We start from the raw sequence: 26,467 nt of genomic DNA on the forward strand, positions 1-26,467 counted from the left end.
AAATCCTGCCTGTGGCTCTCACTGCCTGTGGCCTCTGCCATCTCCACCTGGAGTTGTGAGCAGGTCTCACTGCCCACGCTGGGTCCCTGATGGCCAGCACTCTGCTCACCATGAGCTCCAGCCCGCGCAGTCTCTCTGCCCGTGTGGGTATCCATGTGGGTATCCATGCCCTGCCTCCTTTCACACACACACAACATGCACCGCATCTCCACGTGTCTGTCATGCTGAGGCACTGACCAAGTCCCACGTCAACTTGGCCTTGGCCTGGCTTCTGGACTTGGAATCTGTTTAGATCACCTTTTGACATCAAACTCCTATTCATCCTCCAGTTGCAGTTCAACCAGCATTTCCTTGTTCCACATGCAGAACCAGTTGCTATAGAACAGTGGGCCTCAATACTGGCTATAAACCAGAATCACCAGGGAAGAGTTTTTAAAATCTGGATGCTGAACCCTCATCCTATATCTGCTAATCCGACGTCGTGGTGGTAGGACAAGGCACGTCCACTTTTTATCAAAAGCCTCCAGAGTTAGTCTCCATGTGTAGCTAGGGATGGCAGCCTTGGCTCCAATCTCATTCTCTCAGCTTACCACTGTCTTTCACATTTTACTGAATTCATCAATCTTAAAAACGCCCATCTATCTGTATCACACTTCTAGGGCACGACTTAGAGGTTCCAGCCTTATTTATCTCATTTATCTCTTCAAAACATGGTGCTTACAGAGCAGCCCCCCAATAAAAGGTCTAAAATGTAAATCTGGAGAAGTGACTAATGAATTTGGTGAAACTGTTTTCAATTGGTGAGGCAGCCCTGTGAAGCCCTGGGGTGGTTCCTTGTGGCGGCAGTTAAAACACATCTTTTTGGAGAATAAATAAGTAAACATACCTAGCACAGCTCCTTTTGCTCAAAGGATTGGCAGCTATGCTAAAGAAACTTGGAGATGGATAAAGGGGGGGAATCTTGGTGGAAATATAAATCAAGATTAGACAGAATGTATTCTGAACAATCAATGTTTCACCACATTATACAGCTCATTCCAATTTATAAACCCTTATTTAGCCAGTGTTCCCATATGGATGGATCTCTTTTATGAAAATAGAATGGTTCTTTAAATTTATCTCCATTATAAAAATTTTCTGTCAATTCTTTACCTTTTGCAATTATGCCCTTACAAAGGAAAGAATGTAAACAATGATTTAAAAATAATCATAAAACCAACACATGAAACATATTAAAAAGTTACAAAATTCAACCAATTAAAAAAAGAAAAGAAAAATCCTATTACACAAGCTACTAATTATTATTAACATTTCAGTATGTTCTTTTGAGGTGTTATGTGCGTAAACATTTCTCTTCTTTATAAAACTGCATATTATTTTATAACCAGATCATTTTATTTAAAATTCTATGAATAACTTTCCAAGTCATTGAAGTTGTCTCTCCTTGACCTCATTGTTAACAGATGTTTTAATGCCAAACTCACAGGAACAGAGAAGAGAAGAGCCGTTGCCAGGAGCTGGGCCGGGGGAAGTAGGGAGACGGCGGTAAAGGTGTGCACACACTCAGCTATCAGACGAACGAGGTCTGTCTGAGATGCTGACACATGACATGATGACTGTAGTTGCTACACTGTATTGTAACTGATGTTTGATAAGAGAGAACGTAAATGTTTTCACCAAAAAATAAAGTGAAATAAAGTTAAAATTCTCAGACACACTAGGGAAAAAACATTGGTTAACATTAACCAGCTCTCATGCCCTGAGACCTGTGCAACTCCCTCTGCGCCCCCAGAGGCCGCCAGCCATGCTCTGCCTCCCGCCAGGGAGCCCTTTGGCTCACTGCCTGGGTTTTCTAAGCCTGTAGTAAACTCACTTGCTCAACAAATAGTCCTTTTTTCTTACTGAATTTATGGAGTGACATTGCTTAATAAAATGATATAGGTTTGAAGTGTACATTCTATGATACATCATCTGTATATTGTGCTGTGTTCACCACCCCAAGTCAAGGCTCCTGCCATCACCACTTATCTCCCCCTTTACCCTCTCCTACCTCCCCCTACCCCTCTTTCCCCCTGGAAATCACAGGAAAAGTGTCTATGTCTGTGTCTGTGAGGTGGGTTTTGTTTTTGCTTATTCCTTTCACCTTTTTCACCCAGCCCCCAACCCCTCTCTCCTCTGACAGTTTGTTCTCTGTATCTATGAATCTGCTTGTGTTTTGCTTTTTAATTTTCTTCACTAAATTCCACATATAACTGAAATCATATGGTACTTGCATTTCTCTGACTGGCTTCTTTCACTTAGCATAATACTCTCTGTATCCATCCATGCTATCACAAAAGGTGAGATCTCCCTTTTTATAGCTGAGTAGTATTCCATTGTGTAAATGTACCACAGCTTTTTCACCCACTCGTCTACTGATGGGCACTTGAGCTGCTTCTAAATCTTGGCTAACATAATAAATGCTACAACGAGCATAGAGATGGGCATAGTCTCTCAAATTAGTGTTTTGAGTTTCTTTGGATATATTCTCAGGAGTGAGGTTGCTCAGTCAAAAGGCAGATCCATTTTTAGCTGGAATCCATTTTCCACTTCTGAGGAAGCTCCATACTGCCCCCCATAATATCTAAACCAATTTGCATTCCCACAGACAGTGCATGAGGGTTCCCTTTTCTCTACATCCTCACCAACACTTGTTTGTTGATTTATTGATGTTAGCCATTCTGACAGGTGTGAGGTGATGTTTCACTGTGGTTTTAATTTGCATTTCTCTAATGATTTGTGATGTTAAGTATCTTTTCATATATCTATTGGCCATCTGTATATCCTCTCTGGTGAAGTGTCTACTCAGGTCCTTTGCCCAATTTTTAATTGGATTGCATTTTTGGTGTTGAGTTTTATAAGTTCTTTATGAATTTTGAATATTAACCACTTATCATATATATCATTGATGAATATGTTCTCCCATTAAGTGAGGTATCTTTTCATTTTGTTGATGGTTTCCTTTGCTGTACAAAATCATTTTAGCTTTATGTAGCCCCATTTTATTTTTTCTTTTGTTACCCTTGCCTGAGGAGATATATCAGAAAAAATATTGCTGCAAGAAACATCCAAGATTTTTTACTCCTATGTTTTCTTCTCAGATTTTTATGGCTAATATTTCACAAGGGAGGCAAGAACATGCAATGGGGTAAAGATAGCCTATTCAGCCCTGGCTGGTATGGCTCAGTGGATTGAGTGCTGGACTGAGAACCAAAGGGTCACAGGTTCGATTCCCAGTCAGGGCATATGCCTGGGTTGCGGACCAGGTCACTAGTTGGGCGGGGCAGACAACCACATATTGATGTTTCCCTCTTTTTCTCCCTCCCTTCCCTTCTGTCTAAAAATAAAATAAACAAAATCTTTTTAAAAAGACAGCCTATTCAATAAATGGTGTTAGGGAAATTGGACAGATATATGCACAATAAATGAAACTAAACACCCTTCTTACACCATATACAAAAATAAACTCAAAATGGATGAAAGACTTAAACGTAAGACTCAAAAGCACAAAAATCATAGAAGAAAAAAGTCTTTTGAATGTTCTCCATAAATACACGGATATAATCTTCCCTACCATACAGATACTAACCAAGCTCAAGGCAGTTCCATGCCAAGGCCGTAATTACCCCTTTTGTGTCTCAGTGTTGGCTTAGGTTTCTTCTTGACAAACCATTACTTCTCAATTTTACCGTGTAGTTATATTTAGGGACCAATAGAGACTCCTGAGACATACCATTTGTTTTTCTTAAAAGACCATATTGAAGGGATCTGTTTTTGTTTGCTTGCTTCTCTTAAATAGCTTCTATTTACGAGTGATACAGTCTGTGGTGCTTTACAAAAAAAAATTATTTACCTAGATACTAGCACCTTTCTGTGCCAAGGAAGGGTAATACCTGCCTGCATGCCTCAGCTGTTCTGGCCACATGTCCCATATCAGACCAGAAAATCCACAACTGACAATATGATACTCATGGTGTAGGTTTTTTACAAATAATAATACATCACACTGTTGCCTGAGTCCATGGGCTATGGATATATGCTCTTTGGCTGATCTCTTCTAATGTGTTCCCCCCTTAAGATCTGCCAATTTGTTCCATGCATCCATGAATCTAGTTTTGTTTGTTTATTTTGTTCAGTACATTGTACATATAAGTGAAATCATATGGTACTTGTCTTTCTCTTACTGGCTTATTTCACTTAGCATAATATTCTCTAGGTTCATCCATGCTGTTACAAAGGGTAAGAGTTCCTTTTTTTTTTTTTAAAAGCTGAGTAGTAGTCCACTGTGTAAATGTACCACATCTTTTTTCATCTACTCATCTACTGATGGGCACTTAGGCTGCTTCCAGACTTTGGCTATTGTAAATAATGCTGCTATAAACATAGGGGTGCATAGGTTCTTTCTGATGATTAGTTTTTCATATGATTGCCTAACTACTATGCTGTACATCTGAAACTAATACAGAATGAATTATACTGAATATAAATAAACAAACAAACAAGCAAACAAACTCACTCACTCTAGACATTGTTGCAGAACTGCTTTTAGGCTGTCCTGAGTCACTTATAGACAGCCTATTTTCATTCTCTCCAGTCTATCAGCTCAAGTGTGCCAAAGCTCTTTTCACTGGGCACCTAAGGAAGCGATCTATTCTCCTGCAGTTAGTATACAAAAAGAACAGTGTTGACCACACACCCCGTTCAGTTCTCCTTCCCTTGGCTTTGTGGTGCTTTCCCCTTGGAATGGACGTAGCTTAGGAGAGACTGCATTCCCGCCCCCCCCCCTACTCGGTGGGGGCTGGAGGCACAGGATGGCGCCCTAGGGCATCGTTCTGACAGGATAACTGTGGTGCCAACAGCTGCAGTGGCCTTGTCTCCATCGCCCTTCAGGAGCTTTCTGCACATCATGTGGCATAATAATCACTTTTATTTGTCTGTTTATTTTTTCTGGCTTACCCAGTAAAATGTAGAGTCTATGAAGGTCAAAAGATTTATTCACCATTAAACCTTAGTGCTTAATATGATACTCGGCACATAGTAAGTATCCAATAAATATCCTTGAATGAACGAGTGGCTAAAAACACTCTTTCTCTTTCCCCTTTCCTGTCTTCCTATTACTACTACTACTACTACTACTACTATTATTATTATTATTATTATTATTATTATTATTATTATTTTGGTATCCCTTTCCAATCTCACCTCCTGGCTGGTCCAGTTCTCCCAAAGTAATTACCTTAGAATTGCTGGTTTATTTTTCTCACTGACTCATTTAGTCCCTAACCAGAGGTGAACTTAACTTTTTGGTCCCAGCTGCTCTATCTTTTAGCAACATTTAATTAATCAAAAATTTCTTCTAGTTAGGTGTCACTGGCAGAACCAAATTATCTTCTGTGTACAATCCATGTTAAGTCAAAATGTATTCACCATCTGAACTCCTAAATCGCAATACGACTATGCTTCTGTATCCCTTAACAAAGAGCAACATAACATTTGCATAAAATAGTTTCCATACTTTCTTCATCCCAACTCCCAAACTGAGGCAACTGCAAACTGGATTTTAGGAAATTTTATGTACAGATATAGGGTGCATGTGTGTGGGAGTGTGTATATGTACTCATATTCCCAGAGAAAAGCACTGCAATTTCAGGTAGTGCCAGGTGGAGCAGGAGAAAAAAATGAATACATTCTAATGGTAAATACTTACAGAGAACTCTGCTGCTGAGTAAAATTAAACATAAGGGTGATCCTAAGAAGAGCCTCGTATAAGCAGGTTTACTCAGGGAAGTAGTAAAAGGATTTAGAAACGAGGTAGATTCTCTGAGCGCCCACCATAGATAGGTAGCATTATTATGAGATACTGCATATTCCTGTTGCATATGTGAGAAAACTAGAAAAATGGACTGCTTCTCCAGACTGCAAGCTAATGTCTCCTTTATTGCATTTAGATCCTTTTTTTTTTTAAAAAGAATTTGTCCTCATTCCTTAAAAGCAATTGCCAAATCAACCTCTCTTAAAACAAAGGTACTTATAAGCTCTAGGAAATTCAATGTATTATTTGGCTTTTCTCTTCTCTCGAAGCCTTACAATTAGCAACCAAACCTATAATTTGCAATCAATAGTAATACTTACCTAACACTACTTTTGTGCAACCAAAACATTAGTACAGCAATTTGCAACCTTTTCACGTCATGGCACACATAAACTAATGACTGAAATTTTGCAGCATACCAAAAAGTATTTTTGCTGATCTGACCCCAAAAATGGGTGTGATTTTGATTCATTCACACAAGATAGCTATTGTTGGGTTGGCTGTTGTCATTCTTGTGGACGAAAACCTAAGGGGAAAGAGGTCAGTGCCCCTGACTAAATAGGCAGGTACTTCGCGTTTTCACAGTTCTTGTGGCGCACCAGTGTGCCTGCCACAGAGTACACTGGCTGGGAATCACTGCCTTAGTACAAGGCACTGGGAAAGACCACGGGGAAGAATTTTGTGTATTTGTCACATCTCTAAATGTCAAAAATTTTATGCAAAACAAGTAGGCCAGGGATCTTGTCAAATTTCAAAAGCAATTTTTGTGCATGTCTTCAAAACCAATTACACACTTATTGAGATGAGCAGCAGTGGCCTAAACATTAATAAAAGAGTGAGCTCCACCATTCATGAATGGATAGATTGTTCATATGTTTGGATGCTGAGCCAGGTCTCTGATCCCTGTGGGATCTTAGTGCACTTGTCCTGACACATCACCCATCAACGAGGAATCGCACGATCTAAAAACTGTGTGGTCTCCAGTAAGCAGAAGCATCAGGGGTCAGCCTTGGCCAGAGGAATAACTGACTGAGCCAGAGCAGAAACAAGATGCTAAAGAAAGGATATCAGTGAAAACTGTTGTTGGCAAGTGGTAGAAACTCAACTGAGATATGAACTTTATGGCTCACAAAACTGAAAAATCCAGGATTAAAATTCTATTTTCAAGAATGCTTGTGTCCAGGAGTTCAAATGATGTAAACATTTTCTTCTTTCCTTTCCTTTCATCTCTCCCCTCTCCCCTTCACTTTTCCCTTTCCTCCCCTCCCTCCCTTCCCACTCCTTCCCTTCCCTATCTCCCCGCTTCTCTCTTTCACTATTACTATTTTTCTCTCTCTATGTCCCTCTTTCTGTCTCCCTATTTCTCTGTTTTAGCTTCCCGTTCGGGTAGGCACCCACCTCACAGGACTAGATGACCCTCGGCATCTCCAGAACCACCTTTCTACTAGCTCAGCAAGCTCAGGACTTCCAAACTATTCCAACAAAAAACCCAGATTGAGTCTCACGGACCTAGGTTAAATCAAAGGCCCATAGGTCCATCTCCAAATCAGTTGCTATAGCCAGAGATCAGTGCCAACCGACAAGAGTTGAGTTGGCCGTATCTAAACCCAAAGATAAACTGAGCTCCTGTTATCTGAAGCAGATAACAGGGAAGTAGATTAAAGACAGGCCAAACCACAGGTGACCACCACTGAAAGAGAGGTGCGGACTAAGGTGAAACAGGGAAAGTAGGAGTTAGAAAATCTGTGCTTCGGAGACAATGAGCCATGGAAAATAGACATTTAGATTCTTGGCCTCTGCGATCTCTGAGCTTGGCCTAGCCTAAACACCGGTTTTGCTCCCGGCAGCAGACTGCTATTGTGGACGATCACTACAAAGCAACTGACCAAACATTTCTGGTTCTATACCACGTTGAGTACATGACATTGCCAGAGTCACCCGCTTTATTTTCCTGCCCACACTCCCTGAGTCTTGCTCACAGCTCCTGATGCTCTGTTTTCACTACCAGATCCCATACCCCACCCGGTAGACTGGTTAAGGGTGAGCTACTGATCGGAGGAGACAGCTCAGCCTGAAGCAGGAAACCCAGACACTAATAAACAGACACCAGCTCTAGGGCTCAACAAGTGGGTGGGGTGGGGAGGGTGTGAATCTACAACTTGTTTTGCCCAACTTAAGCCTGTATCTTGGAGAAATTATTGATCATGTTTCATTTCACACTCAGAAGAGTCTTGTCTTGGATGACAAATAATTGAGTCATCCTAGCTATACGGAAATGCAGGCTTGGGGAAGGTGGCCATGCTAGGTTAAACACAGGGGAAGAGGGGCCTGAGAGAGATGATGAGATGAGATGAGATGAGATGCAGTTGAGGGAGAAGGTGCAACGGATACCTGCTTCCCGCAATCGTTCAGGACTCTGCTCTTCTGCCTCAAATGCCCCAAGACGTTCCCTTACAGTAAGTCTCCCTTTTGGACTTGAGCTACATACTTTGTGTAGACAGCCTTGACTCGAACAGAAGTTCCCCCACTCACTTTGCAACAATTTCTTTCCTGAGCCATGGCCGGTTTACTGATAAGTTAGTTTTTTGGCTTTTGTGGGGTTTTTTGGTTTTGATTTGGTTTGATTTTTGGTTTTACTAACAATTTCTATGTTGTACTCATTTCAAGTGTATATGTGTGATTTAACCTATGTCATACTTTATTCTGACGGTGAATCTGCCAATTTGCCATTTGGCTCATTTCAATGGTAGTGTTTTAATCCCATTACGGTGAAGACCCTCCTATATTTACGTTAGTTAGGATCAAAATTGAATTCCACAAAGCCACCTAATCACTTGAAGGTCACCAGACTTGGAGAAAGACAAATGGTATCTCAGTTCACTAAGTGAGGTCAGAATGCACCTTCTGGAGCATTTAACGCATATTCACAGAGGGACTAATTTATTTATGTGGCAGCAGAAGCCATTATTCAATTAGTTTCCGTGGCTTCCAAGGCCTCGGCATGCCTCCCAGCAAGCAAAGCAGCACAGGTGAACACCGAACAGGTGGCCCATTCCCAGTCTGATTAGATTTACACAATTTTTAAAATGATGTTTAATAGCTTGAATCAACATTTTTATGGCTATCTATGCCCTACTCCATACATTCTCCAAACATACCCCGACTTTCGGGAAGCATTCGTATAACCTGACATAAAATTTTAAAAACAGAAGTAGAAGCCTGTAGCTTGAGTACATAATGTTTGGGCACTTCATTTTGTCAAGTGAAAATTTGGCATAATAGGTAGACAGAAATCTCTCTGGGCTTTCTCTTTATATGTTAACTGAAGACAAGTAGGACAAAATTGCCCACAAATTCAGTTGTGAATTTCTATACCTGAGGTAAGGCAAAAGAAAGACAGGACTTTGTACCTCACAGACTTGAGATTTTAAGTCGCACCAAAAAATTCAGTTCCGAGCACGAGGAGGTGCTTTTTGTTTTGCACTTTTAAGATCTCGCTCTTCCTGCTCAAACACAGATTTAACAGTAATAACTACATCGTTTCACTGTCTTACAAGAAACTAACAATCCTGTCTTAATTTTTAAGAATCAAAATATATCTACTGTAGTTTGTTCCACAACATGAATCTACAACTGTCTAAAGACATGGATGGCCACGTGTCTTCTTAGCTCAATCTCTTTGTTTTTCTCCTGTTTTCTCTCTCACTTTTCCACAGCTGGTCTGCTGGGTGCAAAAATGACTGAGCAGAGACTACATCCAGCCCCGAGGCATTTTAAAATTTGACAATTGTGTGTCTTAAAAATCAGAAACAACTCAGAGGAAATGTGAGTTTCTGGCTAAAACCGTGCAGCCATCTCCCTGGGTCTGAATGTCTCTGTGGCAATCATCGGCACGGGGGCAGTGGCCGATGCCACCTTTTGAATGACTACCACACCCCCGGTTCCCCACAGCTGCCCTCTCCTTTGCGATCAGCTCACTTCATGCATTTTCATGACCTGCCTGGGCGCTGCAGGCATTTGAGTCTGTGTGACCATATCCCCAAGGATCAATTACAACACTCAGTGGACGGCAAGTCTGCAATGTAAAATATCCATTACCTCCCTTCTATTTGTAAGCATCATGAAGTCAAAAAAGCTAAACGACAGTGGAACACACTTCATCATGGTATCTTTTTCATCAGTTGTTTCATCTGAATCTTATGGGAGTAGTTATGGAGTTTCACGGCACTTCCTTTATTTGCCTATTTTGTGCAGACACTCATCAGGGCAGGTTCAGATTCTAGAGCCGTTAGATAAAGTCCTATGGACTAGTCAACCGCCATTCCCAAACAACCTCTTTTCATGTGGATAAGGTTACTGTGGACTGACCTACAGTGTGATGTGTGATTTCAGCTGTGAAGGTGAGTTTTTACTACACCGTCCATGCCCCTAACCTTCCCCTGTAATTGTGGATGACCCAGGGGACTCAGGAGTGTGACATTAGCAGTTGAAGACCAATTCCAATTAGGAAGCAGGTCCACAGAACTGCCCTGCATCACTATCATCCCCTAACAAATGGCCCCAACCACCTACTTCAATTACAAGCAACCAATGGATTTAGCAGTAACTGAGTGAATGCCTCCCGGTTGACATCCATCTGCACTGTTCTCACCTGGGATGGTAGATAACAGGGACCTAAAATCAGGACAATTAAATCCAGAGATACTGGTTATCAAAAGTGTTTTCATATCTACAACCAGCAGTTCTTTCTGTATCTGTGGCTTACCTGAAGTTTTAACCGCACCCAGCTCTAGCATGAGTCGTTGAGTTTAGAACCCTGATACTCTGGTATAAAGGATATTCCAAATATTATTCGTAAGCCACTCAAAAATTTTTCTTTGCCAAAGAAAAATGCCAGATCTAAATGCCAAAAGAAGCTTTGCTTGATATATTCTGCTTACTTGCCACTGTTCCCTTATGGACATTGGGAAATCTGTAGATCAATAGTGTTTCCTCCTTTGCTTGGGTGCCAAGATTCTCAAAGCCAAAATTATGGGTTGGAAGTAATATGTGTAGGTCTTATAATATGCAGATTTGTGTTTTAATTTCCTCTTGGCCTCCGTCTTCTGTGCTTTCTGTATTTCCCCTGGACTTGCACAAATGGGTGTGGAAACTAAAATTCTCAGTGGAAAATGTTGGCACAGGCATGCATAGATGAATGATAGATTAAAAGATTGATCTATTAATTCCATCATGTTTATAGAAAGACAGACACTGGTTAAATCGTTCTGCAATTTTCTGCCTCACTTTCTGCACAATAACCAACCCTGCTCTGAACAGCAAATACAAGAACTTTGGAAGCAACAGTGTTGGTCCCATATGCTGAAAGCAGATGGGAGCTGCACTGTCTTCACAGTAGCAGCTGCCCAGGAACCAAAGTGAAGAGGAGGCGGCTGGGGACAGAGCATGAGGGGAGAGAAACGCAAGAGAGCAATCAGGAGCCGAGAAGAGGAGCGCTTCCTGCTACCAGTCTCAGCCATGGTTAAAAAGCAGGCACACACTGACAAACTGCTCCATCTGATAGTACTTTCACATTTATGACCTCACTAAATTCAATCCTCACTGCCAAGAGGTGTGGTGATCTCCACTGCACACACGAAGAACAGCTACAGATACAGTTTTCTCCGAGTCGAATTAGCAAGGCCAGTGTTCATTCCAATACCAGCATCCATACTCCAGAAAGTGGAGAATTCTAAAACAGAGGAAGTCCTTGAGTGGCATGTTCTACTTTGGAAGATGCTGGCTATACTAATCCAGGATGGCAGGGAAGAAAAGGAGCAGAAATAAAATTAACATCTAACACATCAATGTAACACAGTAACAGAGAAATGACTTAGCAGAAGCCAGAAAGATTGGCTAGACGAGGATATGTTTTTGATTCCAAATGTTATAAAATCATGACACAAATGAATTCTGTGGGTATAACTACAGAAATTTTCTTTGGAGATGTTTCTTTTAACACTAGTTATTATTCTAGGTTGGCAAAATTTAGCCAAATTATCAAAAATTACTCTAGCTGACTCCTCATTATTCTTATGAACCAAGTAACTGTCTATTTTACACTGTGTGACTTGTCACAGTAAAACAACAAAAACATCAAGTTCAGAGTGACGTGAACATCACAGCTGAATAAGACATCGCTCACTAGTGTATCTGCCCCTCCACCACACCGGTAATGACCATTTGGTGTCCATCCACAGACAACAGTGCCTTTGTGAGAGCTGTGGGACCAGCACCATACATCGAGTGACTCAGGAGGGTAGTGGACATACAGATCTTGGTCACAGCTGTGTGTCCTGCAGTGGCCCATGACCTGGATCCAGCCCTCTTAGCCCAGGAACCCCTGGAAAACTCTGTCTTAGAAGTCACCCATGGATGAGAGAGTCTCTGTGAAAGTCCAGGTTTCCAGCCCAGAAGTGCCAACATGTGGCTGGAGCAAAAAGGTACAGACTTGGACGCATCAGAGAGGATAATAACAGTCTGACCTTACCTGCATCGCTACTCCCCTCAGCCAACACAGCTTAAGGACAAGGGAAGTCTTCTAAGCCTTTGATTCCTACCACGGAAAAGGTCAGAGCATGGAAAAGGTAAGAGCATGTAAGTGAGCACCTGGCTTCCCCAGCTACCCAGGACCCTGCCAAAGAAGCTCATTTCTCTCACCACATTCAGAGCAGTGAATCAGGAGCAGCAGGACTTGGGAGATGGGAAGAGATGGGGAGAGTGGCAAATAGGACTCTTAGAGGACATTATAGGAACACAGATCTTTCTAACTGCCTCATGGACTCCACCAAGAAGTCTGTCCATAAGCCACCGGTAATACCTTTGTCTGCTGATCTGTACACATAGCCTATGGACAACCCCAGTGCTTCGTGCATCACTTCCACACACATCTCCACCCTGTGGCCAGCTCTCTGTGCAAGTTCCTGAAAAGAGCAGTGACAACGGGCAACTAGTGAGCATATCCAGAGAGCTGGCCCGAATTTGTGGGCCAGGGAGAAACCACAAGGTTAAGCTTTAGCACCACCTTTAGGAAGACAAAGGAAGTCTGTAAGCACTCAGCCTGTTGCATTGCAGGATCAAAAAAATATATATATATGTTTAAGCTTAAGAATTCTGCCACAGAGTGGGGCAAGAAACATGGTCAGGTGTATTCATAGAAGGTCTGAGCCTCAGAATCATTAGCAGGGCTGACGGAGGGCATAGCACTCCCAATTAGTAAGGACTGTAGGAAGAAATGCTACTTCAAATGGAAGACAGCAACACATAATGTCCAGGAACATGAAAAGTCAAGAAAACATGATACCACCAAAGAAGTACAATAAGTTTTTAGTGACCAGTCACAAGGACATGGAGATCTGTGACTTACCCAGTACACAATTCAAAATAGCTGTTTTAAGGAAACTTGATGAGGTATAAGAAAACACCAAAACAATTTGATAAAATAAAAAGATTGTCAGAGATAGAAATTATAAAAACAATCACAGAAAATTTGGAGCTAAAAAATGAATGAAATGAAAAAAGTGCAACAGAGAACATCAACAGCAGACCAGATTAAGCAGAAGAAAGAATATGTGAGTCCAGAAACAAAGGGAAAAGAATAAAAAAGAATAAACTAAGCATATATGAATTATGGAATTCCATTTAAAAATTTTGCAAGTTACTGCAATTCCAGAAGGGAAAAAGGGGGTGCAGAAAGCTTATTTAAAGAAATAATGGGTGAGATTTCCCACATGTGGAGAGAAATCAAGTTCATGAAGTTCATAGGTCACCGAACAATCTCAATGTAAAAAAAATCTGTCCAAACACTGTAAAAAAAAAAAAATCAAATCCAGAGAATTTTAAAAGCAGGAAGAGAAAACCAACTTACAACTTGGAAGAAAACACCCATTACAGCATCCTCAGATTTCTCAGCAGAAACCTTATAGGCCACAGAGAGTGGGACAATATAGTCAATGGGCTGATAGAAAAATACTGCTACCAACAAAGAGTTCACTGTCTGGCAAAATCATCTTTCAGAAATGAAGACAAGATAAAGACTTTCCCAGATGTTGGGAACCGCCCTGCATGGTTTCAGAAGCTGTAACTCCCCAGGGCTATAGCTGAGTGAGAGACCTTCAGACCATGAGCCACTAAGGAGACAAAGCTTATCTCCCTGGCAAGGGCACTGCTTCTGCTTTTTCTTCACCCTGCCTGGCACCCAATGCTTGATCAGTTAGCAAATGACAGGTAAGATTCCCCAACAGGGGAATGACCTAAGATAGGCACAATCATGGGGAGGCTCTAGGGAAGGACTTGGGGGGCGATAGCAAAAGGGGGTGATGGACCCTCACCCCTCATCTTTGACATAGCCTGAGTCCTCATTCTGTCTGGAAGAAGTCTCTTAATCTCTTGGCTGCCTTACTTCCCCTGCCCGTCTTAAGCCTGAAACAATGACGAAGGGCGTTGCAGCCCTGTGCTGGAAAGGGCAAGTTCCCTAGGGCAATCAGGCCTAAGAAAAAATGTGTAAAATCCAGTGAAACTTGCTTTGTTTAGGATGCTCTCAATTAAATGATAAGGGTCCAAGCAGGAAGTGAGTTTGTTCCTCAAAGTTTTATGGCTATTTAGCTATCTGACCTTGACTCAAAATAGGCCCTTAGAGTTCTTTGTATGTTATCTATTGTTTAATTCTTACTGCCTAACAATGATTGATGAGCTTTACCTGTATTCCTGTGCAAAATGAACCCAATAAAAGCCCACTGAGGAAAAGGCTCCTGGCCCTTCTCCTTTGAGAATTAGGCCACCTTTCCTCCCCAAATAGATCATGTCTTGGTAGATTTATTCTCATCCATGGCAGCCGGGCGGCCCTGGGGGCGGATCCCTCCCACCACCCCCACCCCCTGCCCCGCCACACCCAGGCAAACAAAAGCTCAGGAAGTTTATCTCCACTAAACATGCCTTTCAAGAAATGCTGAAAGGCATTCATCAGGATAAAATGAAAGGACGCTACTTAGTAACATAAAATATATTTTAAAAAATACAACACGCTGCCCTGGCTGGCATAGCTCAGTGGATTGAGTGCGGGCCTGCGAACCAGATGATCGTGGTTCAATTCCCAGTCAGGGCATATGCCTGGGTTGCAGGCCAGTTCCTTGCAGGCTAACTACCAGCAGGGGACGCACAAAAGGCAACCATACATTGATGTTTCTCTCCCTCTCTCCTTCCCCCCTAAAAATAAATAAATAAATAAATAAAATCTTTAAAAAAAAAATACAACACGCTGGTGAAGATAAGTACACAGTTAAATTCAGAACTCTCTCACACTGCACGCAATATGGTGGTATGTTAACCACTTAACTCTAAGGATTAAAGGACAAGAGCATAAAAATGAACTATGGTTACAATCATGTGTTAACAAGCACACAACATAAAAAGAAGTAAATGAACACAGGAAACTGAAGCTGAGTACAGGGGAGGAGAACGAAGGTGCAGTTTTCGTGTGACTGAAATTAAGCTTTTATCAGTGTAAAACAATGTTATATTTGTAAGCTGTTTTATGTAGGCCTCATGATAACTAGGAAGCAAAAACCTACAGAATATTCACAAAAGATAAGGAGAAGGTGAAGTATTCCACTAGGGAACACCATCAATTCACAAAGGAGAACATCAAGAGAAAAAAGAGGAATGGAACTACAGAACAAGCCATAACACAATTAATAAGAGGGTGTCAGTAGTTCCTATCTATCAATAACTACTCTAAATGTAAATGGACTAAATTCTCCAACCAGTAGGCATGGTGTGGATGGACGAGTAACAAACCAAAACCTGAGTGTGATGCTACTTGCAAGGGACTGGCTTCACCTTCAAGGACACACGCAGGATCAAAGTAATGAGATAGCTGTTCAACTGGAAACCAAAAGAGAGCAGAAGCAGCTGGACTTACATAAGAAAAAAAAGGCTTTAAGTCAAAAACTGTAAACACAGGCAAAGAATGTCTTTGTATGCACCCAACACTGTAGCATCTAAACATATGAAGCAAATAATAGGGAATCTGCAGGGAGAAATAGATAACAATACAACAATAGTAGTGGACTCAATACTCCACCATCAACAATGGACAGGTCACCCAGACAACCAGTACAAAAACAGGACTTGGACTATACATTATATCAGTGACTTTCAACCTGTGTTACCTCAGGGCACACATACAGTAACTACTAAAATTCTATAGCACACCAAAAAATATACATTTTTGCTGATCTGACTAAAAATAGGAATAATTTTGATTCATGCACACCATATGGTTATTATTATGTTGGCTGTTGTCATGTTTTTATTTGACAATCTGAGGGGAAAGATGTCAGTGCCCCTGACCAAACAGTCAGCTATTACATGTTTTGCATTTGTTTTCCATGAACATGGACTTTATTTGGGGATGCTGGGGGAAGACAGGGAGGGTCTTAGACTGGTGAGTATAAGGAGGGAGGGGCTCTCAACTTAGTGTTTAATTTAATGTGTGTTACCTAGAAATTAGGATGAGTGAGAACAGCTGTAGAAGTGAGAGGAGAGGAAAAGAGAAGGTCATGGAAGGGGCATTTTCCTCAGGGAAGGAAGCCAGCACCAGGATAAGGGGACTGTAGCAGGGAGAGAAGGCAGCCTTCAGACACATGTACTGAATCCAGGTCACCGGTCAATGCCAGCTTCCCCAACCCCTCTGCCCTATCCCAGCTCCTGGCCCAGATGTCTGTCCTACTAACTCCCCCAGCTTCCAATGGAGCGGAGAGATGAAGATGCGGGGAATGGTGGCACCCTCTGTTTCCGGGTGTCCTGCCTAGGAGAAGTGCTCACCCAGCCTGCCCTGAAGTCCCAGCCAGAGTCAGCTCAGGAAGCCAGGGCACAGGCAGAGGAACAATGGTACCCGTAACCGCCCCTCCCCCACACTCTGCCCCTCCCAGGCTCCTCACACGAGGTTGCAACTCCTAGCTCCATTATTGTGTATCTCACCTTCGTTCCCGATCCCCCCGTCTGGCCATCCCGCCAGCTGAGTAGATTGCCGCTGTTCCTGGCATAAGTCGCTATGGAACAGCTACCTATGTCCATAGCCAAGGGAGTCTGCCTCCTGGAAGACATCCCTGACACTGCGTCCAGACAAGCTGGGGGAGCACTCCACATAGAACACAGCCACACCTGCTTGGCCAGCACAGTGCCCTGCTCATGTGCAATAGGGATAAGCTGCTTCTTGGACAGTTCCCTCATGATGGCCAGGTTAGTCCACAGGTCCGGTTTATAGCCAACCCGCACAACCTTGGTACTGGGGCAAAACTTGGGAGTCTCACCTTGCCACTTCTTGAGGACACTGTGCAGTGTTTCTGGTTGGCAAAGGTCAAAGCAGATGAATATAGCATCTGAATCAGGACAGGCCAGGAACCAAACGTTATCACCGTAATGCCGCTCTGCCCCTCCATAGTCCCAGCTCTGAGTGGCCTCCTGTGTAACCGTCCCTTCCCCACCACCTACCAGGCCATACAGCTTCCTCCCCCACCACTGCAGCTGCAGCCACAGTAGCTGGACTGCTGACACCACACCTCCCAGTGGAGGGCAGAGCCCCTGCCTTGGGCCACAGAGTCCCTTCTGCCCTAAGCAGCATACAGGTTGAAAATCTCTGGTGTAAAAGTATACTGTGCAGAGGTCAAGAGCTCAGACTCAAAGTAGCCTATCTGGCTTTGAATTCTGGCTCTACCATTTTCTACCATTTTCTGTGACCTTGGATAACTTACTTAACCTCTTTGTCTCCATTTTGTCCTTTGTAAAAATGAAAATGATAAAATCTATCCCCTCGGATTATTGAATAAATAAATATACACATATGGGGTGGGCAAAAGCAAGTTTACAGTTGTGAGTATGCAAAACAGAATTTATAAAGCGATTGCAATAATCATAACCTGAATGTTTTTTTCCATATGAACAACTATTAACCTGCTTTTACCCACCTCCATATATAAAATACGGTAAGTACCCAGTGTTAGCTCAGGCTAGAAACGATCTCATTTTGCTAAAGGAAAATGCGTAGACATAGGTGTGAATTTCATCTAAGTGGTCCCTAGGGCTCCCCTCCACTGGGGATCTGTTTTTTCACACTTAGAGAAGGGCAGGATGGCCCTTTCCGGTTTTTCTTCGAAGGTCTGGCATGGAAATTCACACCAGCGCTCTAGAAGGACGTCAGGAAAGCCAGCTTTTCTCGGAAGGCTGCATGACTCAGAACAACCGGAGCCAAGGGCACCAGAGTGCTGGTGGTGAGTCAGCTCCTGATTAAAAAGCATCTCTTTGGCTTTGGATTGAGGGTGGGGGGTGGGGATGGCTGGGGTGGGGGCGGCAGTGGCAGGGGGCGGGGACTGGAGACAACTGTACTTGAACAACAATAAAAATACAGATAAAAAATAAAATAAAAATAAGAGTCCAGAAATGTTAAAAAAGAAAGAAAAAACTTAAGGTAGGATTAAGACAGTTCCAGATAAACAAAAGCTCAGGGCATTTATAGCTAGCAAACTTGTCCCGTAAGAAATGCTAAAGGGAGTTCTTCAGGCTGAATGATAGGACACTAGACAGAACACCAGTAAAGTAACAACAGAGTTCACAACTTACTGTATTTTGTTGTGTATAATGCACACTTTTTTGTCCAAATTTTTGAGGGAAAAGAAGGGTGCACATTATACGTGGGTAGTATTTAAAATACCTTATATCTGTTCTTGTGTTTTGTAGTTATTTGTTATATAAAATTTCTTATACCATTATACGTTCAAAAATAAAAGCTAAAATTCCTTTATAATACAAAAAAAATCTAATTATAAATAAATAAAAGTTGAACTGGAAAATTAAAACAACAGATTTTTCCTGGAAGTCTGGGCCAAAAATATGGGTGCACATTATACATGGCAAAATACGGGTATTTATGAGAAAATTATCTGAAAGTACTTTTCTTTTGAAATATAGATTGTTAACCTGTTGATTCAACTCTGGCAAAAATGTTAATGAAGAATTCTGTAATTTTAAGAGAAAGAAACAAACGTGCTAATATTTAAAGTAATTATATCAAAACTTCAAATGTAAAAAGCTTTACAGGAAAGTGCTGTATCAAATACAGGAGGTTTGCATTTTCATGACACTATTTACTGCTGTATTTGTGTAAATTATAAATAACTGGGTTCTGAATCTGTGTTTCTTTGAGAAAATCAGAGAAAAGCACCTATTGGTCACTTGTGGTCTCACACGCATAGCTCAGGGCTGTGGCGGGGAATTATAGCGACTGACTGTGTGGTCACACGCACACACCCCCACGAGGCAATGTGCTGTTACACATAAACTGATGGAGGACAATTTGCATCCAGAGTCCACGGAGACAGAGCGGTGTGCACCCCCTCCTCAGGGAAGACTGTGCTCAGAAGATGTGAAAGGCAGGCCAGAGGTCGGAGGAATCCGGACAGGCAGGGAGGGAGGAGGGTAATGGTCCAGAGCAAAGCTCCCAGCAGGGAGGTTTTTGAGTCTGTGCAGAACCGGAAGGGGCCTGGTTTTCCAGTGTGAGAGGTGGAGATCAGGCCTGATAGAGAAAAATCAGAGCTCATTAGAAAGGCCATTTGGTGATGTAATGTTAAACTGAACTTGGATTTGTTTCTCATGCAATAGGCAGTCTGCGCAGACTTTCTGAGGAGGGTCTGACAATTTAGTAATTTCTTTGCTTTGGCTCCACCACGGATATCATAGTTGACTTTTTTTTTTATCAGCTCCATCAAAATCCATTAGGTTGCCACCTGTAGGAGGGAAGGAAGCCTGTTTCTGGCCTGTTCTGCATTGTCCATGTCAGGGTCTGAAGCCCTATAGGAGCCAATCTTGACTCCAGGGAGTAAGGAAAAATCTCCTATTTAGGGATTAAGTGTTAATCCATGTAAAGTGCTTAGAAGAGTGCCTAGCACAAAAGGAGCTCCACAGAAGTGCTGTTTCTCTCTCTTTCTCCTCCTCCTTCGTCTCCACCTGCCCAACCCTCCCTAAAAAGGCAGTATTGGACAAAGTATGCGTACAGCTCAGTGGGCCCTGTCCATGGAGCCAGGGTAGCTGAGTACCACCATGCAGGCTGCACGCTGCACAAAACACGTGGACTCTGAAGAGAATGGTGTTGTCTGGAACTGTTTTGCACAGTAGCCCTGCACAGGCAAGCCCCCCCGTGCCGTACCCAACTTCCTTCCATACTTCAGAATTCTAGAATAACCTTCAAAACCCTTCCTGCTATCAGAGCAGTAGGCAAATCAAGGAGTGGCCAGAGCAGAAAGAAACAGTAACAGTGCAAAAATGAGAGAAATACAATAATTCACAAAGTAACTGGCCGCTGCAGCAGGTGTTCTGAAGCCTATTGGAAGAAAAGGATCCTCCTAAAGGGTTTGCAAAAAGGAAGAATGGGAAGATCACTACTTGAAAAGTTTGAAATTGAGTAACTGCAGTCAAATCACAAAAAGAGCTCTGCAGTTGGCATAAAATACCTGGTTGAAGACCATGAAAAATCAACTTGGCATGGAACAGCACAGGATACGAGCAACGTGGGATGCGGCAGGATTTGCGGGGAGGTCGATTCCAAAAGACTTCAGGAAACAAACTGAAAAGCATCACCACTGTTGCTGAGCAATCTTTCTGGAGATTGCTACCAGCAATCTTTCTACCACCTCTTTCTGGAGGTCTGATCAGCCAAATATCACGATTTATTACTATAGTTTCAGATGTGTGTCTGTGATTTTACATTATATAAAAGAAAACAATTTAGAAAACTGTATGCCTCTAAAACTATACGGAGGCTCCAGTTATGCAGGATGAGTTGCTTTGTTATCTTCTGTCTTCAAGGCCTTAAAGAAATTCTATAACTAAGGAAAGGAATATAGCCTAGGTGGTCCCCAGGTGATAAGCTCAGTTAAGATTCTACTTGGTGGCCAGATTGGGCAGAACAAGTAATCGTACAAAGAGGTAAGCATAAGATTGGTTTTTAAGTGGAAGGTAGAGTCATGCAAACACTAGAAAGTGTCCATTACTATGTACCCTACCTTGCTTGCAAGTGAGTTATTGCTAAATTCTGCATGTTGAAAATTAGAATGACAGAAACCATTTAACAGAAACTCACCGACGACAAGGTGATATTGGCCATCGCTCCACTGGGTTACGTTACAAAGATAGAAAGTGGAAACTCTGCCTCTGTGGCTGCTGAGGCCTCCTCCCGAGGAGGAAAGAGCAGAGGTGCTGCGAGGGTGATGGGGACGCAGGACACCCGGTGCCGCAGAGCCAGTGCGGGTGGCGGGAGGCTCGCAGAGGTGCATGGACTGGCCTCACCATGGCAGTCCCTGGGGGCTGCTCTTCCTTTGAGCAAATACCCCGAGCATTCCAAAACCCCAGAAGCAGCACTGCGAAAGTCACTATGACAAGCTGTGCCTGCTGTGCCTCTCCTACAGCTATGATCACTGCGCTGTGTGTGTGACAGTCACTGGGCACACAGCATCTCCCTGCTGGACTCCATGCTCCTGGAGAGGGCAGCTGTGACTGGTTCACTTGTGGGTGGCCAGCCCAGCACCGGGCACACTGTGGACACGGAACAGAGTGCTGGGTTAACAGCACATCCAGTATCTCAATTAATCCAGTCACAGGCCTCTGTGGTATATACTGGAATTACCTCCATCTCACAACGAGGAAACGGAACCTTAGAAAGATGAAGTTAACGACTGTTAAGTTACACAGCTGACCGGTGACAGCAATGGGATTTACCCCCCTGCCCCCACCCGGCAAAACCCCTTGGGTTTTTAACTACCATATAACCTTGCCTCTGGATCAGGGGTTGGCAAACTATTTTTGTTCGGTGTATAAGCTAAGAACAGTTTTTACATTTTCACAGTTTTCAAAAATCAAAGCAAGAATAATATTTCAACAAATGAAAATTATATGACATGCTAACTTCAGTGCCCCCCAAATTCGGTTTTGCTGGAGCACAGCCCCATCCAGGCTTCCTTCCACCTGTTGTGTCTGCCCGCCTGCCTGCCACAGTGGCAGAGCTGAGTAGTTAGGACAAAGGCCGTACGGCTCATAAAACGGAACATATTTACTAGCTGCCCTTTAAGAGAAAAGTTTATTCACCCCATCTTCAGACACATAGCCAGGAAGCAGACACTTTTCTGCACCCAAGTCTGCAGGCAGACTGGCACCCAAGGTGAGAGAAACTGTCGTGTGACGAGGATCATGTCAGCTGCAAAGCACCTCCATCTGAAGGCCCTGGCCATACCTGGGACCACGGGGGCGGGCACAAGACACTTGGCTCAGGTCCATTTACTGGCAGAGGAGGTACAGCTGAAGGTCAGTGAGGATGCTCAATAAACCATTGATTGATTTGGCCAACCTGTAAATAATAAGGATCTTATGGATGACTGAGCTCTGCAGATGATATGGAAATCCCATTAAGCCTTGAGTCAGTAACCTCCTCTCCTGCTGAGCTCTCTGTGGAGATGCGAACAAGTTGCAGAATTGACACATTTGAGTATCACCCCCCTGTGCTAGGGATGCTAATTGAACAGTGACACAGCCAAGAGGCACAGAGCAGAGAGGGAGGGGGCAACCAGATGCCTGCCTGCATGATCCTGCAAGCACAGGCTGAGGGGGGCCTGATTGAGCTTTCTCTCGGCATAGCCAGAACCACTCAGTGGAAGCAGCCAGAGGGAGCCCTAAAGGCAAGAAACTAGCCCGGGGCAGGGGTGCGCTCAAAAGAGGGGAGGAGATAATAAATGCTTGCCCCTGTGTTTTCTGGGCCTCCCGTCAGATGGTCAAGGCAAAGGACACCAGTGCCCACGTGGAGTGTGGGGCAAAGTGGTCATCACATCGCTCGCTACCACATATTCCATGCAGGCCGTCAACTGTAACCTGGACTCCACAGTCACCGTCAGCATGGTGGCTACACTGCAATGTGCAGCATCAGAAAGGGGGAGGTAGCAGAAACTGCATCCTTGAAAAATAGTGATAAAATTAATGAATCACAGGCCTTGGGGCCAGAATCCCCCAGCTTGAGTTTTGTTTCTGATACCACTACTCCCTGCATGAACCTTATCAGGTCACTTAACTTGTCAGATCCTTGGTAAATGCCTTTGCAAAATAACCTAGAGTTAATTGGTGGGTTATGTATCCTGTATGATTCAACATTAGGTTTGCATATAACAAAACAACCCCAAATAATAGTGACTTAAATGAGTGTGACTTATTTTCCTTCACATAAAACAAGTCCTGAACTAGCCAGACCAGGGCCGGCACAGCAGTTCCACAGTCGTATGGGCACAGGAACCATGTATCCTTCTCCTCTGATGTGCTCAGAGCACACCTGGCATCCTCAGAGTACCTCATAGTCACAAAGAGACTGCCACAGATCCAGCAATTATTTCTATACTCCAAGCAGCAAGAAGCTGAAAGGGGCAATGGATAAATGGCATACTTTTCTGAATCAGCCCCTGTTAAGGAGATTTTCCAGAAATCCTATGCAACAACTTCAGCTGTCATCTTTATTAGCAAAACTGCCTGAAAGGTGCACATTTTAGCTACCCTTATTTGCCACCCCTAATAATACAGGACTTCTGATAACATGGAACAAGATTATAGAACGAGGAAGCAATTAGCAGTCTTGGGCATAAGTGCTAGCCTCAGGGCTGATGATGTTGTTCCCAAGTGATATCCCAATGTATATGAAGGAATATTGTAAAACTGCAGAGTCATGAAAATAAGATCCACACTCCTTGTCTTCCCAGACAAGGCCCATCAGGGGCTCCACTGTGCCTGACAAGCCACAGCTCCTTCCACTTCCCTTTCCATTGTACCTTGCCCTTGGTGCTCGCCACAGCAGACCGGCAGCAGCTCCTTGCATGGCCCGCCTCTGTACCTCGGAGCTAGTCTTTTTCACTCTTCTCTGCACAACCCAGGTGTCTTCTTCTGGAAGCCTCCCCAGAACTCCAGGTTGAGCTAAGTGTTCCTTGGCTGTTTTTCCACAGTGTCCCGGGAACATTACATCCCATCTTCTCCTTACAGCCTTGAAACCATCAGTCTATGGCCTCACCCTTCCCCGCAGACCTGCTCTGTACGACACGACAGCTGCTAGCCACGTACGGCAGAGCAGCCCTTGACATGCGGTGAGTCCATAGCTCGATGTTTCAAAAACACAGTGCAAAAAAGAATGTAAAATAGCTCAATAATTTTCTACACTGTTTCGTGGTTAAGTGATCACATTTTGGACTTACTGGGTTAAACTATACTGTTAAAATTAATTTAACCTGTTTATTTTGGCTTTAAAATGTGTTTATTAGACCACTTATCATTGCATAGGTGGAAAGAGTTCTGGAGATGGGTATCGATGACGGCTGCAACAATACAAACATACTTCATACCATCAGACTGTAAACTGAAACATGACTGAGATGCGGAATTTCATGTTACATGTGCTTATAATTGAAAAATAGAAAAACAGATATATTTTTTTAAATTACCATCTGTGGTGTGCTTTGTGACTCACATTGTATTTCTACTGGTGGGTCCTGTCCTAGAGCAGCAGTATTGAACCAGGGAGCCACAGGAATTTTTAAAGTAGGCAATACCTGACTATTTGGTCAGGGGCACTGACCTCTTTTCCCTCAGATTGTCAAATAAAAATGACAACAGCCAACACAACAACGTTATCCAGTGTGAAGGAATCAAAATTATACCTTTCTTTTTTTTTGGGGGGGGGTCAGATTGGCAAAAAATATATTTGGGGGTATGCCGAAGAATTTTAGTAACTAGTTGACGTGTTTCACGAGATAAAAAAGGTGGGTTGAAAATGACCGCTCTAGAGTATAAGCTCCTGGAGGGAAGCACCTATGTGTCGCAGATTTCTGCATCCCGAGCCTGCAGTGACTGTTTGCTAAGTGTCATGCGTAGGAAAAAGATCTTTGATCAGAATAAGGCAAAAAAAGCAGGTGAGAGGAAAAGGAGATGGCAGTGAAGGATGAGGGACAGCAGAATCAAAACATAGCCACTTGGGGGCACTGAGAAAGTCTTGGACGAAACAATGCGGCCCCCGTTGTGTAGTGGCTGGAGCACAGCCCTGCAGAACCTGGTTCAAATCCCAGTGCTGCTACTAACTAGTGAACAGCCTTGACAAGTGCCATTCACCCTGAGCCTCACTAACCTCATCATGTGGCAAGGAGAAATAAAGGAAACTGTCTTGGCACAATCCTGGAAGCATAATGAACAATCAATAAATGTCAGGAGTTTTTTTATTAGCTTTTATGGGCCTGCCGTAGAGAAAAAGCAATCTGTAAAATGTTGCCCAAAGCCTACCTGCATTACATCATTTCCCTGCTAAATATTAGAACAATTTTTAATCTGAGATGACAAAAATAATTTGGGCTGGCAGATGGCACAGTGTTGTCATCCACTTTGTTGCCTGGAATTGAATGGATTATATATAAACACGACCACACTCCTTCCCTGTTTGGAAAAGCAGTCGACTGTAAGGTCTGCTGCACGCTCTGTGGTGCTGAGAGGCCCTGCGCGCTGGTACGATGGTGCAGCAACGAGGCCCGGCGGACGGGCCACACCGCAGAATCAGATGGGACAGGCAGGGTAGGCTTCCTAAACCCAATCACCAAGTCTCGACGGCTTAGAACCACAGTGCTTCTCATTTTTGCTACACGCTCACTGTAGCTCAGTGCAGGGCTCTGCTTCATGTTATTCTCACCAAAGGGTCCTGGCCAGAAAGTGCCCGGGATTGGGGCTGCAAGAAAACAGCAACATGGGGAGCCCCACGCTGGCTTGGGAAACCTTCAGACTGAAATGACACATCATTTTCACTCACATTCATTGCCCAAAGCAAGTCGTGTGCCCACACCCAGCTCCAAGGGAGTAGGGAAGTGGAATCCTATCATACGGCTGGAAGGAAAAGCAGAAGGAGTATCCGTGAGCAGCTCTGAAGAAAGCCACGGCCAGAGCAGATGTTCTCACATCTACTGGCAGAGACATGGTGCCACCCAATGTCCCAAGATCACACTCTGGGATGCTGACAAAGTCCCCCTTGATTTCACATGCATAGAAAGCAAAGAAATGCAAATAGAAATGATTCCGTTTTTTTTAAACAACTGAATTAGTAAACCTACAATATCCAATTTTGTTGAGGTTTTAGTAAAATGATATACTCTTAACACTGCTGGAATCATCAAAAATTAGAACATATTTTTTTAAGTGATACTTTGTTTAGGCATATAACATAGTGATTCAACAATTTATAAGCCTTACGAAATTATCCCCATGATAAGTTGAGCACCCATCTGGCATTCTGCTGAGGCCTGTCCTGAAAAAGTCCAGTCATTGTTAATATAACAAGAATGGCTTGTGCAACATTGATGTAACCTGGCAGCCAATGAGAGTGGACTGGAAAGCGCATTTGTGAACAATGACGACTTCATTGTACTAGTCAGTGGGGGCAGTAGATGCCATTGAGCGAGCATGTGTACTGTGTGGCCATCACATTCAAAATGACTAAGCAAGCAGAGCAATAAATCTGTGTCAAAT

General features: G+C 43.2%; 1 protein-coding gene across 2 annotated transcripts in view; it reads right to left on the minus strand.

Moving 5' to 3' along the window:
- CARM1 (coactivator associated arginine methyltransferase 1) overlaps positions 1 to 26,467 on the minus strand; it is a 228,072-nt gene that overhangs the window by 115,674 nt on the left and 85,931 nt on the right. The gene's annotated exons all lie outside the window — the stretch shown is intronic.

Source organism: Sturnira hondurensis, unplaced genomic scaffold (assembly GCF_014824575.4).
Source record: "Sturnira hondurensis isolate 20B ecotype Veracruz unplaced genomic scaffold, ASM1482457v3 Scaffold0013515, whole genome shotgun sequence".
Lineage (NCBI taxonomy): Eukaryota > Metazoa > Chordata > Mammalia > Chiroptera > Phyllostomidae > Sturnira > Sturnira hondurensis.